Source organism: Heterodontus francisci, unplaced genomic scaffold (genome assembly GCF_036365525.1).
Source record: "Heterodontus francisci isolate sHetFra1 unplaced genomic scaffold, sHetFra1.hap1 HAP1_SCAFFOLD_526, whole genome shotgun sequence".
NCBI lineage: Eukaryota > Metazoa > Chordata > Chondrichthyes > Heterodontiformes > Heterodontidae > Heterodontus > Heterodontus francisci.
Window position 1 is genome coordinate 205588 of NW_027141143.1, and position 16765 is coordinate 222352.

The 16765-nt window shown below is 43.7% G+C and overlaps 1 long non-coding RNA gene and 1 other non-coding gene across 2 annotated transcripts in view; both read right to left on the reverse strand.

Annotated features, from left to right (window-relative positions):
- Window positions 1-16765, reverse strand: part of LOC137362243 (uncharacterized) — a 199592-nt gene that overhangs the window by 57936 nt on the left and 124891 nt on the right. The window lies entirely within an intron of this gene.
- On the reverse strand, window positions 3540-3622 carry trnas-uga (transfer RNA serine (anticodon UGA)). The gene has a single exon. It is a non-coding gene; the product is annotated as a tRNA-Ser (tRNA).

Sequence of the window (16765 nt, forward strand, 5' to 3'; positions counted from 1 at the left end):
GGAGGCATTCAAGGAGGAGCTAAGAGAGTTCAGAGCAAATATTTTCCTACTAAAAAAAAGGTGGGACTCCCAAAGTTAGGCTCCTTCAGAGGTCAGAATCCCACCTGACCGGGAATGTAATCAGGTCTGCAGTGGAAAAACCACCGAATTCTCATCACTGGAGCACCAGGGAATCTGCCAGACCTCACTGCAAGCTAGCTGCTCCACGCTGCTTTTGCTATTTCTTCACTTCAGCCCACTTCCACCACAGATTGGTTTCTCATTAAAACAATCCAATGTTTAGCTAGAACACAAAAGACTTGTCCCGGCAATGACAGCACAGAATGTGTTAACAAGAGCATAAAGCTGAAGATGTACAAGTTTCAATTTCCAAGATGCAGCAACCTAATCAATGCAGCTCCTGTGAAATGTGCAAAGCAACACACTGCCGTCATACATCAATAGAAACAACTGACACACATCAAATTCTGCCAGTTTCATGTGGGATCACCTTCTTCTTCTTTCACTGCTTTTCCTCCTGATCCTTCTCCTCCTCCAGCTCCCAGGTGAATTAGTTACTTCATGTCAACATACCAGATTCAGGAAACCCAGCTTTACCTGGAAAGCAGGGAGTGGGAATGAAATTTGGAGGACATTGACAAGCGATGGATTTTACAGATAACAGGATAAACACGCACTGTGATCTCATCTTCCTGCTTCTTCCAGATTCTGAATACTGGAATGTGCAAGAGTTGTTCCCATTAGCAATTATCCCCAGTCACACTCTCCTTCCAATCTTTTTCCTGTTGCTTAGATTTCAAACTGTGCATAATTTCTCACTGGCTTTCAATGTGAAGAAAGTGGAGCTGCGAGAAGCTAATGTTGTTCAGCAGATGTAACTCAGGAAGATGCCTAACAGGCCGATGATAACAGTGAATGTTTTGATGAGCTGAGCTGCAGTGAAGGGTTGGCACCATTTAAAATGTCATTCAGCAGGTCTGCTTCCAAAGCTGGTGATAGAAATGACAAGAAAACTTCTCACTGACTTTCCTTAGTATCAGAATGTCAAAAGTCAAGGACACAAGTTAAGAAAGTGTATTTTGCTGCAATGTGTTGTAAGATGGTAGAATAACTTTGAAGGCAGCAGCAGTGGTGTTTGGAAACATACAAATACAGAAAGGTACAGCACAGAAGGAGGTCATTCAGTCCAGTGTGATTCTCTGACAGAGCAGTTGTGATTGGTTGATCAGGAATGATATTTGTGCAGTTTGAACAGCAAGCAGAAAAAGCTGCCCCATTGCCTGCCACCCATATTTTCTTTGCCCCATCCTCCCTTTCCTCAATACATCACTCTGTGTTGTAATTTGTCACATCCCTTCACATGTTCCCTTTAACTTTCCGAGCTCTGTCATCGACCTGTCACATCCCTGAATTCTTCAGTTCTGGTGCATAATCACTGATCTGAACCTTTAATTGTGTTTCCCTCTCTCCACAAGTAAGACCAGAGGTGCTGACCATTTATGCTTTTAAAATACAATTTGAATGGAAATCATGTTTGTGAGTTGTCAGGGCAGCAAGAACTGACAATTTCTTGACCAGGAATCGAATCCAGGTCGTTGCATTAACTGTATTGAACTCCAACCATTCGACCACCAGTGAAGCTCACCAATTGCCTTTCCCTTTTCTTCACTTCCAGCAGGCTGATTTTTGTAAAAGCAAAATACTGCAGATGCTGGAAATCTGAAATAAAAACAAGAAATGCTGGAACCACTCAGCAGGTCTGGCAGCATCAGTGGAAAGAGAAGCATAGTTAACGTTTCGGGTCAGTGACCCTTCTTCAGAACGAGCAAATATTAGAAATGTCAAAGGTTATAAGCAAGTGAGGCGGGGGTGGGGCAAGAGATAACAAAGGAGAAGGTGTAGATTGGACAAGGCCACAAAGCTGACCAAAAGGTCATGGAGTAAAGGCAAGCAATATGTTAATGGTGTGTTGAAAGACAAAGCATTAGCACAAATAGGATGTTAACGGACTGAAGGTTGAACAGCAGCAAGTACAAACATGAAAAAAAAACTGTGGGTAAGCAAACTGAACAAACTAAGATGAAATGAAATAAACATTAAAAAAAAGTTGTAAAAAAGAAAAAAGAACTAAAAATAAAAGTAAAAGTGAAATGGGGGGGCCACTCATGCTCTGAAATGATTGAACTCAATGTTCAGTCCGGCAGGCTGTGGTGTGCCTAATCGGTAAATGAGATGATGTTCACTGGAAGATTGCAGCAATCCCAGGACAGAGATGTGAACATGAGAGCAGGGGGGTGGGGGGGGTGGGGGGGGAGTGTTGAAATGGTAAGCAACTGGAAGCTCAGGGTCCTGCTTGCGGACTGAGGGGAGGTGTACAGCAAACCAGTCACCCAGTCTGCGTTTGGTCTCCCCAGTGTAGAGGAGACCACATTGCGAGCAGCGAATACAGTATACTACATTGGAATATGTACAAGTAAGTCGCTGCTTCACCTGAAAGGAGTGTTTGGGGCCTGGGATAGTGAGGAGAGAGGAGGTAAATGGGCAGGTATTACACCTCCTGCGATTGCAGGGGAAGGTCCCATGGGACGGGGACGAGGTGGTGGGGGTAATGGAGGAGTGGAGCAGGGTGTCGCAGAGGGAACGATCCCTTCAGAATGCTGACAGGGGAAGGGAGGGGAAGATGCATTTGGTAGTGGCATCACGCTAGAGGTGGCGGAAATGGTGGAGGGTGATCCTTTGGATATGGAGGCTGATGGGGTGGTAAGTGAGGACAAGGAGAACCCTGTCACGGTTCTGGGAGGGAGGGGAAGGGGTGAGGGTAGAGGTGCGGGAAATGGGCCAGACACGGTTGAAGGCCCTGACAACAACAGTGGGGGTGGGGGGGGGGGGTGGTGGAATCCTCAGTTGAGGAAAAAGGAGGTCATATCAGAAGCACCGTCATGGAAGGTAGCATCATCAGAGCAGATGCGACGGAGATGGAGAAACTGGGAGAATGGAATGGAGTCCTTACAGGAGGTAGGGTGTGAGGAAGTGTAGTAGAGGTCGCTGTGGGAGTCGGTGGGCATATAATGGATATTAGTAGACAATCTATCCCCAGAGATGGAGACAGAGAAGTCGAGGAAGGGAAGGAAAGTGTCAGAGATGGACCATGTAAAGGTGAGAGAAGGGTGGAAATTGGAAGCAAAGTTAATAAAGTTTTCCAGTTCGGGGCGGGAGCAGGAAATGGCACCAATACAGTCATCAATGTACCGGAAAAAGAGTTGGGGGAGGGGGCCTGAGTTGGACCAGAACAAAGAATGCTCAACATATCCCACAAAAAGACAGGCATAACTAGGACCCATGGGGGTACCCATAGCAACACCTAGACTTGAAGGAAGTGAGTGGAGTTGAAGGAGAAGTTGTTCAATGTGAGAACAGGCTGATTTTTGTGTTTATTTCTCACCTTTCGTTCAGCTTCCACAATATCTGTTTGATGTAAACACATTTGAACATTTCCAATAAGCAAATGGAGTCATTTTCGAGGAAAATTACACTAATTTCGCTGTGAGCAGGGTTCGAACCTGCGCAGGGAAACCCCCATTGGATTTCAAGTCCAACACCTTAACCACTCGGCCATCACAGCACAGTAGAAGTTCCCCTTTGTATTTAATTATCGCTACAATACTTTATGCAACTGACTTTGCACATATTCTGGGAATCATTGTCTTTGAGCCTTGAATTGCATTACATCTCCCAGTTGATGTGAAAATTAACATGATGGAATCAGTGAATTTTACAGCACAGAAGGAAGCCTCTCGACCCGCCGAGCCTGTGCCAGCTCTTTGGAAGATCAGTCAGTTTAATCCCACAATCCAGCTTTTCCCCATCACCCTGGAAATCAGTCCTCTTCTCTTCTCGCTATTCTCTGTTTTATATCCCTCAGATAATTATGTATCCAGGCTGTCACTGGTCCTTTAATTCCATCACTTTAATTTTTCTAACAAGTTGATTATGTGGTATTTCACCAAATGACTTTTGAAAATCCATCTCCACAACAGCAACCACATTACCACTGCCCTCATCAAAAGTCTCCGTTACTTCATCAAAGAACACAGTTCATGAGAAAAACACCAACTGCCATGAAATCAAAACCCAGTTCCTCAATTCACATTCCTTGTCTCAGAAAATTCCCCAAAGAAATATTATCAGCATTCCGACTCTGTCCTTCCAAAGGCCAGTCCTGCTTTTGTCGTGTGTGTCTGCCGAGCAGTCACTCAGACCGAAATGTATGGACTGAGTTCAAGGTCCAAATGAACATTGGTGTGAATGGAACATGTGCAACTGAGAATCAGCGGTGGTAACCCAGAAAGGCTTTAAGAAAAAAAGGCTTGAAATAAAAACATGAAAGTGAATGTTACAGTCGGCTAAGCTGCAGTAAAATGAAATGGAAGGAAGTCAGTATTAATAGTGGTCGGAATAATCTGAGAAGAGGTTTGAATGTTGGAACCTGAAGCACAGGCATGTGTAAGTGCGATGATGTAAAAGGAGACAATAGTTTTCATCCATCAAGAAGAAATACATTTTCATGGAGTAAAGATTGGTTCTTTGCTGCATTCCATTAGCAGGTACAGCAGCTGGTTTAAGACATAAAACAAGCTCTGTCTTGATCGGTGTTGCTATGACCCCAACACAGAGTATTCACCATTATACAGTCACAGTCCCACTCAATCAGCTGCGATAGTCTGACATGGATTGTTAGACAAAGATCTTTTTAGTGAAGATGATCTCTCCACGAAAGCTAACAGACCTGCTGAATATTTCCAACATCTTCTGCTTTTATTTTCAACTTTACATCTAAGTAGCTTTTCTGACGAGATAACACAAGTTATGACAGCATTGGGATTGGAAACCCAGTCGCTCATAAGACTGGAACATAAATCCACAGAACCACACTAATAGAGATTAAATTCTGGCACTGATGACTGGTAATTAAAAGTGAGTTTTCTTGCTGTGTGCTCTCTGAGTCCAGGGCTTTGTAATGAGAATGAAGGAAATATGAGAACTTTCTGAGCCGTGTTCCTGGGACGATGTGGCCGAGAGGTTCAGTCGACGGCCCATGAATCCATTACACCTGCACACATGGTTTTGAATTCCATCCTCATGGTTATTGTGTTGAAGAAGAATGTGTTCTTTTATTCCTTTTATCAGCACATCCAAGATTCCTGAATCTGAGTTCCATCCTTCCCCAGGCCGCAGTGGGGGAGTTATGTATTGCTGCCTTACTCTGTTTGCTCAAATCTACAAAACCATCATTTCAGCCCAAACACTTCCTGCAGGGAGATGTGGAGAGTATAAGATCGGAGTTATGTGAAGTATCAAAGTGGATAATTGTATCCTGGTGAAAGGAATATCTCTCCACAAATACTCCCTGACCTGCTGAATGTTTCTAGCATTGTCTGTTTTTAATTTTCTGCTTTCACGATAACGGTTTCCTTTTTTTTTTGTTTACTTGCCCCAAGTGTGCAGCTCCAGGCACAACTTTTCTGTGTTCTTCACACACACAACTTTGCTCTTTATTTTCCTGCATGCACTGTAAAGTCAGCCGTTTACACACACATTGATCAGTGCCATGGCTTTCAAAACCCTTTTCTCATAGTTTCAGAGAGTCTAAGCGTTTCTCAGTGAATTCACAAGGACATGGGGATTATCGAGGCTGAGAGGGAATATAAGGGGTTAATATGTTATCCAGAGGATCTAAAGGCTATCAGTGTGTACAGTAACAGTAAAGGACTCTCAGAGTATATCAAAGAAATAACAGAGCATATTAGAGAAGATCATGAGTTAAAGGAGATTCAAAGTGTTTAAGGAAGGGTCAGGATCTATCAGATAGGATAGAGAACGCTCAGGATGTATTAAAGAGGATAACGCATGATCAGGTTGCATCAGATATACCCATCCTCAATGATGGGGGAGCCCAGCACATCAGTGCAAAGGACAAGGCTGAAGCATTTGCATCCATCTTCAGCCAAAACTGCTAAGTGGATGATCCATCTTGGCCTCCTCTTGATGTCGCCAGCATCACAGATGCCAGTCGTCAGCTGATATGATTCACTCCACGTGATATCAAGAATCGGCTGAAGGCATTAGATACTGCAAAGGCCCTGAAAACATTCTGAAAATAGAATTGAAGACCTGTGCTTCAGAACTTGCTGCTCCCCTTGCCAAGCTATTCCAGTACAGCTACAATACTGGCATCTACATGGCAATGTGGAAATTTCTCAGGTATGTCCTGCACACAAAATGCAGGACAAATCCAACCCGGTCATTTACCACCTGATCAGTCTAATCTCGATCATCAGTCATGTGATGGCAGGTGTTGTCGGCGGTGCTATGAAGCAGCACTTGCTCAGCAATAACCTGCTCAGTGACGCTCTGTTTGGGTTCTACCAGGGCCACTCAGCTCCTGAACTCGTTACAGCCTTGGTCCAAACATGGACAAAAGAGCTGAACTGCAGTGGTGAGGTGAGAATGACTGCCCTTGACATCAAGGCAACATTTGTCCAAGTTTAACATCAAGGAGCCCAAGCAAAATGGAGCGAATGGGAATCAGGGGGATAACTCTCCACTGATTGGAGTCATACTGTGCTCAAACAAAGATGGTTGTGGTTGTTGGAGGTCAATCATCTAAGCTCCAGATCACTATTGTAGCAGTTCCTCAGTGTAGTGTCCAAGGCTCAACCATCTTCAGCTGCTTCATCACTGACTTCCCTCCATCATAAGGACAGATGTAAGGATGTTTGTTGCTAATTGCACAATTTTCAGCACCATTCGTGACTCTTCAGATACTGAAGCAGTCGATGTTCATATGCAGCAAGACCTGGATAATATCCACGCTTGGACTGATAAGTGGTGAGTAACATTCACGCCACACAAGTGCCAGTCAATGACCATCTCCAACAAGAGACAATCTAACCATCTCCACTTGATGTTCAGTGACATCACGATCACTGAAACCTCGACTATCAACATTCTGGGAGCTACCGTTGACCAGAAACTGAAATGGACTTGCCACATAAATACCGTGGCGACAAGAGGGGGTCAGAGCCTGGGAATTCTGTAACGAGTAACCGACCACCTGACACCCCAAAGCCTGTCTGCCAGCAACATGACACAAGTCAGGAGTGTGACGGAATACTCTCTGCTCACCTGAATTTTGTTGGAGCTGCACTCACTCAGGAAGCTCGAAACCATCCAGGACAAAGCAGCCCGCTTGAGTGGCACCCCATCCACCACAACAAACATTCACTCCCTTCACCAGCGATGCACAGTGGCAGCAGTGTGTATTATCTACAACATGCACTGCAACAACTCACCACAATTCCTTCGACAGAACTTTCCAAATGCGTGACCTATCCTACCTGGTAGGACAAGGACAGCAGATGAGTGGGAACATCACCATCTGCAAGTTCCCCTCCAAGCCATACATTATCCTGACTTGGAATATATCACCATTCCTTTACTGGTATTGGATCAAAATCCTGTATCTCCCTCCCTAACAGCACCGTGGGTGCACCTGCACCACATGGACTGCAGCGGTTCAAGAAGCTCAACACCACCTTCTCAAGGGCAATTAAAGATGGACAATAAATGCTGGTCTTGCCAGCGATGCCCACAACCCACGAAATGAATTTTAAGAAGTTGGGAAATTATCAGAAATCAGCCAAATTACTGGCACTGGTTTGTCCTGGCTGTCTCTCTTTAGGCTTCAGTCACTCTCGGTGTATATGACTGTTCCGTCTATATGAGTCAATGTGGTTCACATTTTGGAAATTTGCAGCAGACATGTTTGCTGTTCCTTCCTCCTGTTCCTCCTTGATTATTTCTGCCTGTGTGTAACTGAGGCTGCGTTTGTGGGTAGGTCTTGTCCTTTGTCCCCATCACACAGGTTGCAGCACTTACTCTGCTTCCAGTCCTTTGTCTGGTGGCCTTCCTGCTGACAGCTGCTTTGTATTTGCCCGCCACGTGTCCAGAATCTCCACATAACTGAATTTCCTCATCCCTGGGCATGATGCAAGGTGAAGGATTGCGAGGCTGTTTTGAAACTATTTGCACTTGGGAGTGTGAAAAACCGAAAGGAACCAAAAGTAAAATCTAGTCTCCAGCTTTGTGAATCTTTAGAAATGCTTTGGGAAATGGAGTTGTTAATTTATTTTGAGGTTGTTCTTGGAACAGAGATTGCTGAGGGGAGATCTGATTGAAATGTATAAAATGTTGAGGGGTAGAGGGGAGGTGAATGGCCTATTTATTTCAGCAGAGAGGTCAGTGACTAGATGCATAGATTTAAAGTGAATGGTAGAAAAATTTGAGGATAGATGAGGAACAATCTTTTCATCCAGAGGGTGTTGGGGGTTTGGAACTCACTGTCTGAAAGGATAGTTGAGGCAGAAACCCTCGACTCATTTAAGAGGAGTCTAGATATGCATCTCAAGTGTCATAATCTTCAGGGCTACGAACCAAATGCTGGAAGGTGGGATTAGAAGGGGTGGATCATTTTTTGACCACACAGACGCAATGGGCCAAGTGGCTTCTTTCTGTGCCTTAAACTTTCTATAATTCCGTTATTCTACGATTCAAGATGAGAGCACAACGCAGCACATTTAAAGCAACAAGGGAAAAAAGAAGTTTCTCTCTATTTCCCCGACTAATTTGAAGAAAGATTGAGGGAGCAAGGGCTTTTCTCATTGGAGCGAAGAAGGATGAGAGGTGACTTGATAGAGGGGTACAAGATGATGAGAGGCAGAGACAGAGTGGATAGTCAGAGACTTTTTCCCAGGGTGGAAAGGGCTATCACCAGGGGGCATAATTTTAGGGTGATTGGAGGAAGGTTTCGGAGAGCTGTCAGAGGTAGGTTCTTTACACAGAGAGTGGTGGGTGCGTGGAATGCGCTGCCAGTGGTGGTAGTAGAAGCAGATACATTAGGGGCATTTAAGCGACACTTGGATAGGTACATGGATGATAGTAGAATAAATGGTAGGTAGTTACTTAGATCTTGTGTCGGTTAAAGGTTCGGCACAACATCGTGGGCCGAAGGGCCTGTACTGTGCTGTACTGTTCTATGTTCTATGTTCTAATTCATTTCCAAATCCTAAAATACTCAGTCAAATCATCCATTAACCTCCGATATTCCAAGGAATGCAGGCCTGCTTGAATGAATCGCACCTCATAATTTAACCATGAGAGCCTTTGCTACATTCTGGTAAATTTTCACTGCCCTGTTTCCAAGGCCAATGTGTATCCTTTATAAAGGGCTGAGACCAAAACTATACACAGTACTCCAGGTGTGGTCTAACCAGAATATTGTGTAGTTGGAGCAAAACGTCTCCTTTATATAACAGTATAGAATTTAATCATAAAATTGTTACAGCACAGAAGGAGGTGTTCCTGCCCTTTATTTGAATGCAGGCTCTCTGCAAGAGCAACTCAGCTGGTCCAACACACCCGCCTTTTCCATACAGCTCTGCACATCTTTTTCCTCAGATAATTATCCATTTTTTTTCTTATTCGTTCTTGAGATACGAAGGTCCCTGGCAATGCCGGAATGTACTTCCCATCCCTAATTGCACTTGGGAAGGTGGTAGTGAGCTGCCATCTTGAACCGTTGAAGTCCATATGGTGAGGTACATGCACAGTGCTGTTAGGGAGGGAGTTCCAGGATTTTGACTCAGCAATATAGTTCCAAGTCAGGATGTTGTGTGACTTGGAGGGAGGCATGCAGGTGGTGCTGTTCCCATGCATCTACTGCTTTCGTCTTTCTAGGTGATACTGGTTGCGAGTTTGCAAGGAGTTGTGAAAGGAGCATTGGTGAATTGCTGCACTGCATCTTGTATTTGATACACACTGCTGCCACTGTGCATCGTACTGGAGGAAGTGAATATTTAAGATGGTAGTGATGATGCGAGTTGCTTCATCTTGGATGGTGTTGAACTTCTGGAGTACTGCTGTGACTGAAATTTTGCAGGCAAGTGGAGAATATTCCATCACACTCCTGACTTCTGCCTTCTCGATGGTGGACAGGTTTTGGGGAGTTAGAAGATGAGTTGCAGAATTACCAGCCCCTGACCAACTCTTGCAGCCACAGTATGTTTATCGCTGTTCCAGGTTTCTGGGCAAGGCTGATCCCAAGGATGTTGATGGTGGGGGTTTCAGCGATGATAATGCCATTGAATGTCAGGGGGAGATGTTTAGATTCTCTGTTATTGGAGATGATAATTGCCTGGCACTTGGGTGGTGTGGATGTTACCTGCCACTATTCAGCCCAAGCCTGAATGTCGTCCAGGTGTTGTTGCATGTGGATCTGGACTACTTCACAATCTGAGGCATCGAGAATGGTACTGAACTTTATTCAATTATCGGCGAACATCCCCACTTCTGGACTTATGATGGAGGGAAATTCATTGATGAAGCATCTGAAGATGGTTGGGCCTCTGACCATCAGCCCAAGTAACTCCTGCAGCAATGTACTGGGGCTGAGATGATTGGCCTCCAGAACCACAACCATGTTCCTTTGTGATCGGTAGGACTCCATCTCGTGGAGCATTTCCCCCCGATTCCCATTGCCTCCAGTTTTGCTTGAGCTCCTTGATACCATACTAAGTCTACTGTTACCTTGCTGGCAAAGGCAGTCACTATCACTTCTTGAGTTCAGCTCCATTTACCATGTTTGGACCAAGTCTGTAATGAGGTTTGGAATTGAGTGCCCCTGGTGGATTCCAAACTGAGCATCCATTAGTGATTTATTACTGAGTAAGTGCTGTTTGATAACACTGTCGATGATACCTTCCACAAATTTGCTGATGATTGAGAGTAGATTGATGTGGCAGTAATTGGCCGGATTGGATTTCTGCCGATTTTTGTGGACAGGACATAAATGGGCAATTTTCCACATTGTCGGGTAGATGCCTATATTACAACTGCACCGGAACAGTTTGTCTAAGGACACGGCTAGTTCTGGAGAACAGGTCTTCCGTATGACAGCTGGGATTTTTTCAGGGCCCATGGACTTTTCTGTATCCAGTGCCTTTACCAATCTCTTGGTATCACATGGATTTAATCGAATTGTCCAAAGACTGGCATCTCTGATGGTGAGGACCAATTCTCTCTTCAACCCAGGACTGAATATGCTTCCACTTCACTCTCAGCATTGGAAATAGCTGAGGCCCCAGCAATGTTACTTGAGGCACTCCACTAGTAACAGCCTGCCAACTTGAAAATGCTCCATTTATCCCTACTCTTTGCTTTCTGTCCGTTAAGCTCTATGTCCTCTATGCATGCTAATATATTAGCCCAATTCCATGAGCCTTTATCTAGTGTATTAATCTTCTGTGGTAGCTAACTGAATGCTTTTTGGAAATCCAATTATACTATATTTCCTGGTTCCCCTTTATCTACCTTCTAGTTACATCCTCAGAATTCTGTAATAAATTTGTCAAGCAAGATTACCATTTCGTAAAACCATGTTGACTTTGTTTGATCAGACTATGATTTTCTTCGTGCTTGTTCAGACATCCTGAAACATCGATGAGAGCATTTTCCCGACCACTGATGTTAGGCTAACTGGCCTGCAGTTCACCATGTTAAATATATTAAACTGGGGTTCCAGTGGTGCAATTAGTTAACGTGTGGTACTTATACAACAGTACAATTAGCGAGTAATGCCAAGGTTGTGAGTTTGAGCCTCACCAATAGCACAAATTTTAGAGACAGGGAGCAATGTGAAGCAGCTCAGCAATGAAGAGAGCTGTGATCAGTGAGTCTGAACTGACCAGAAGAGGAGAAAAAAATAATTGTGAGGTGACATCACAGGAAGAGGAGCCACTTGTAGTGAGCGCACTGCTGAACATCATAGTCATTTGCAGCACAGAAGGAGACATTTCGGTCCATGCTGGCTCTGCAGGGAGCTGTGCAATCAGACTCGATAACAGGAATTTGAAAAAAAATGCTGGAAATATCCAACAGGTCTGGCAGCATCAGTGGAGAGGGAAGCAACGTTAATGTTTCAGGTCTGTGACATTTCCTCAGAACTGACAAAGGTTAGAAATGTCGCTGGTTCTAAGCAAATAAAACAGAGGTGGGGCAGAAAATAACACGAGGCAAGGTGTCAATGCACGCAGCCCTGCAAGACTATTTTTTCTGAGTCGTCCTGTTGAAGTTACTGATCATTTCTGCTTCTACCACCCTTGTGGGCAGCGAGTTCCATGTCATTACCACTTGCTATGTAAAAACAGGACTTCCTCATATTCCCCCTGCATCTTTTCCCCCCAGAACGTGCAATCTGTTTCCCAGACTTCTGATAGCATTTGTTAATGGGAACAATTTTTCCTTGTCTAACGTATCTAAGCCTGTCATAATCTGGCACACTTCTATTAAATCTTCCCTCAATCTCCTTTGTTCGAAGGAGAACAAACCCAGCTCTTCCAACCTAACCGAGAAACTAAAATCCTCCATCCCCGGAACCATTTGGATAAATCTCCTCTGCACCCTCTCAAGGACCCTCACATACTTCCTGAAATGCTGTGACCAGAACTAGACGCAGTCCTCCAGTTGAGGCCTAAACAGAGCATTATAGAGATCCACGATAATTGTACTGAGTACTTCTATTTATAAAGCCCAAGATTCCATGTGCTTTGCTCACCATTCTCTCAGTATGTCTTGCCACCTTCAAGGATCTATGCACCTGCACCCCCAGGTCCTTCTGTTTCTGCACACTCTTCAGAACTATGCCATTACGTCCAAATTGCCTCGCCCTAATCCTTCTGGAAAATGCATCACCTCACACTTCTCAGTATAAACTTCCATCTGCCACCTTTCTGTCCATTCTGCTAGCCTATCTCTGTCCTGTTGCAGACTGTTCATATCATGCTCACTGTTTGCTGCAGCTCCAGGATTGGTGTCATCAGCAAATGTTGATATTCTCCTCTGTTCTCCAAGATTGAAGTCATTTATATGAAGTGAAACAAAAACAGTGGTCCCAGCACTGATCCTTGGGGAACACCACTGTCTACTCTCCTCCAGTTTGAAAAAAAAACATTTCCTTTGACTGGCTGTTTTCAGTCCGTAAACAATTATTTTATCAATTGGACACAGAACCCCCTTTCCATGAGCCACAATTTTGTTAGCAAACCTTTAATGTGGGACCTTGTCAAATATTTTCTTAAAATCCGTATAAACAACATTCAACACATTCCCTTCATCAACCTTCCCTGCTACTTCATCAAAAAATTCATTTAAATTAGGCATGCATGATCTATCTTTTACAAATCCATGCTCACTATCCTTAATTAACTTGAACCTCTCGACGTGTAAATTGATATTTTCCTTGACTATTGTTTCGAAAATCTTACCCACCACTGATGTTCAACTAACTGGCCTATAGTTGCTAGTACTGTCTTTACACATTTCTTCAATAAGGGTGTCACATTTTCCACTCTCCAATTCTCTGGCACCTTCTATCCTGACTCAAATTTCCAGAACTGTGGAAAGACCGTTACCCATCTTGGACTGGGTCTGAGGAGAGGTTTCTCCAACAGAGGCTGATTTTGACGTTGAGCTACAATTAAAATTTCCACTTCATCAGAGATGTCTCTCTGTCTTTGCCTTAGATCTGACCTCGGACTTTCTCTTACATGAGCTTCTGGCATGATTTGTGTTTGAATAACTATTGGTGCCCAACTCATAACCAAACTATCTGATTCATTCGACTCATTTGATTTTTCCCAACTTCCTTCTTTTTTGTGAACCTCTGAAGGTAAGGCATGATCTATCTGTACAAACCTAACCTTTCCACTACCAAACATCTTAACTAAATATGTGTGAGGACCACATCTTCCACCACTATCACTGGTCACCACTTCAACCACTTGTGATGATGATTCTTCAATCTATCCTTCTGGTTCAACTTCAGACTTCTTTCTCCCACTCTAGCTCTCTCATGACTCTCTTTCCGTCTTGATTGTTTCTCTTCTACTAACAGCGTTAAATGTGGCTTCAGCAATGAAAACCTCGTTCTCGGCTGTCAGCTAAGAAACAATTCAGCTGGCGTTATGCTGGTAGCAGTGTGAGGGGTGTTACAATAGATAAACAGAAAGTTCAGCAGTCTGTGATGCAATGATAACTGACTTTTGTTCAGATTGATATCCAGCATTTGCTTGACAAGAGCATGCTTAACAATCTGCACTGTGCGCTCTGCTGCTCCTTTGGAAGCAGGATGATACAGTGGAACTCTAGTGTCTTTAATGCCATTTGTTCTCATGAATTGTACAAACTCTTCTGAACCAAACTGAGGTCTGTTTTCAGACACAGTTTCCTCTGGGAACCCATAAGCAGAAAACAAACTGCACAAAATGTCTGGAGTTTTGCTAGTTGTTCCTCAATTCATTGGAAACCCCTCAATCGTCTTCGAATGTCTCTTTCTCAATGAACATCTGCTGTCCTTCTAATTCTGTGAAATCTATGTGCAGCCTCTGCCACACTCTAGCTGGCCATTTCCATGGCTGAAAAGGTACCGATGGCGGCTTCCTTTCTACTGCTTGACATGTTCCAGATGAATTCACTATGTTTTCAATGTCTTTCTCTAACTCTGGCCACAAAAGATATCTCCTCACTAGACTCTTCGTCAAACATATCCCTAAGTGATCATCATGAACATCACATAGCAACTGCAATATGTAATTTCCAGGGATTATAACTCTAGCTATTACAACAGGACATAAATTTGATCAACCGACAACTCATTCTTATGCACAAAAAATGGCCTGAATTCGAAATTCAGTATCTGTGTTTCCCACCCATTTGTGTTATATTTGTACACCTTTGCCAATACGGAGCCCCTACGAGTTGTTCCATCAATGTCATCTGCTGTTACTGGAAACTCGTCTTTGTCTGAAGCCCACATCCCAGGAACGAGTAAATAAAAACTGATCTGTATGGAGAGGAATCACATGCTAGTTTAATCTCTTTGAGCACATCGTAATGCAGAAGCATCACACCCTCTACAAGTTGACGTTTACGCAATTTGAATGCCTTATCACACTCCTTTGTCCTATTCCACGGAAACCCTTCCTCAAGAGTTCATTCAATGGATGCAACAATGTTGCCAGATCTGGTATGAATTTACCGCAGTAAATTAGGAGGTTCAAAAAATATCTGAGATCAGCTGTGTTCTGAGGGTGTGGCGCATTTCTAATTGCTTGAACCTTACACTTGGTAACATTTAACCCATTCTTATCTACTTTGTGACCCAAGTGCATTACAGAATTTTGAAACATTTCACATTTGTGTTCCTTCATCCTATTGCCATGCTTTTCCAAGTGTTGGAACACCTCTTTCATCTGCCATCAAAGGTTTGCTTGTTTGGAGCACGAATATGATTGTCATCCAAATAACACACTACTAGCTCCATTCCTTACAAAATTTGGTTCCTCACCCTTTGGAAAATTCCACGGACTGAAGAAACACCAAATGGCAGCCTGTGAAACTGAAATAGACCCATGTGTGTAATGATAGTCAAGAATGACTCAGACTCAGTGTCTGACTCAAGCTGCAGATAGGCATTTGTCAGATCTAAATTTGAAAAAGTCTGGCTTCCTGTCAACGTCGTGAACAGATGCTCCATGTTTGTCAAGTTATTGGGTGGATTACATTCCAGTATCTGTTACCTTATACTCAGCACATACTCTTACACTACTATCTGACTTTGGTGCTACCACTATGGGAATAGCCCAGTTACTCTGCTGTACCTTAGAGATAATGTTCTCAGTCTCAAGTCATTTCAGTTCTTGCTCCACCTTCTGTCTTAGAGCATAGGGTACTGGATGCGACCGACAATACACCGACCTTGCATTCTCCTGAGCTTGTATGTTCGCCTTGTACCCTTGAATTGATTTGCAGATTTCACTGAACACCTTAGGGTAGTTCATCTTGTGATATGAATTTCAACTCAATACGAGAAAGCTCGCTCATATTTAACTTAAATGCTGCTAGCCAGTTTCTTCCAAACAAGGCTGGTTTTTCACCTTTCACAACAATGATGGGCAATTTTGCACATTGCTCATTGTATGTGATGGCAACCAATACACTTCCAATTTGGGGAATATTGTCTCCTCCATAACTGTGTGACTCGACTCATGATTTTTCCAGGGGATGTTGACTCAACTTTTCACGATACAGCGGCACTGAAATTATGCTAAATGATGCAACTGTGTTGCATGTTGTATTTCGCCAGAATTCATTGCCCATCCTTAATTGCCCTTGAGAAGGTGGTGGTGGTGGAGGTGAGCTTCTTTCTTGAACTGCTGCAGTCCTTGGGATGTAGGGTCACCAACAGTGCTGTTGGAAGGGAGTTCCAGGATTTTGACCCAGTGACAGTGAAGCAATGGTGACATAGTTCCAAGTCAGGATAGTGTGTGGCGTGGAAGAAAACTTGCAGGCGGTGGTGTTCCCATGCATCTGCTGTCCTTGTCTTTCCAAGTGGTCGAGGTCGCGGGTATTCTGTACAGTTTTGGTCTCCTTACTGAAAGGATACAGTTGCATTGGAAGCAGTTCAGAGAAGTTCATTCGACTGATTCCTGGGAGAAAGGGTTATCTTTTGAGGAAAGGGTGAACAGTTTGGGTCTGTATTCATTGGAGTTTAGAAGGATCAGAGTTGATCTCATTGAAACATATAAGATCCTGAGGGGACTTGACAGGGTGGATGTTGAAAGGATGTTTCCCTTTCTGGGGAAGGCTAAAA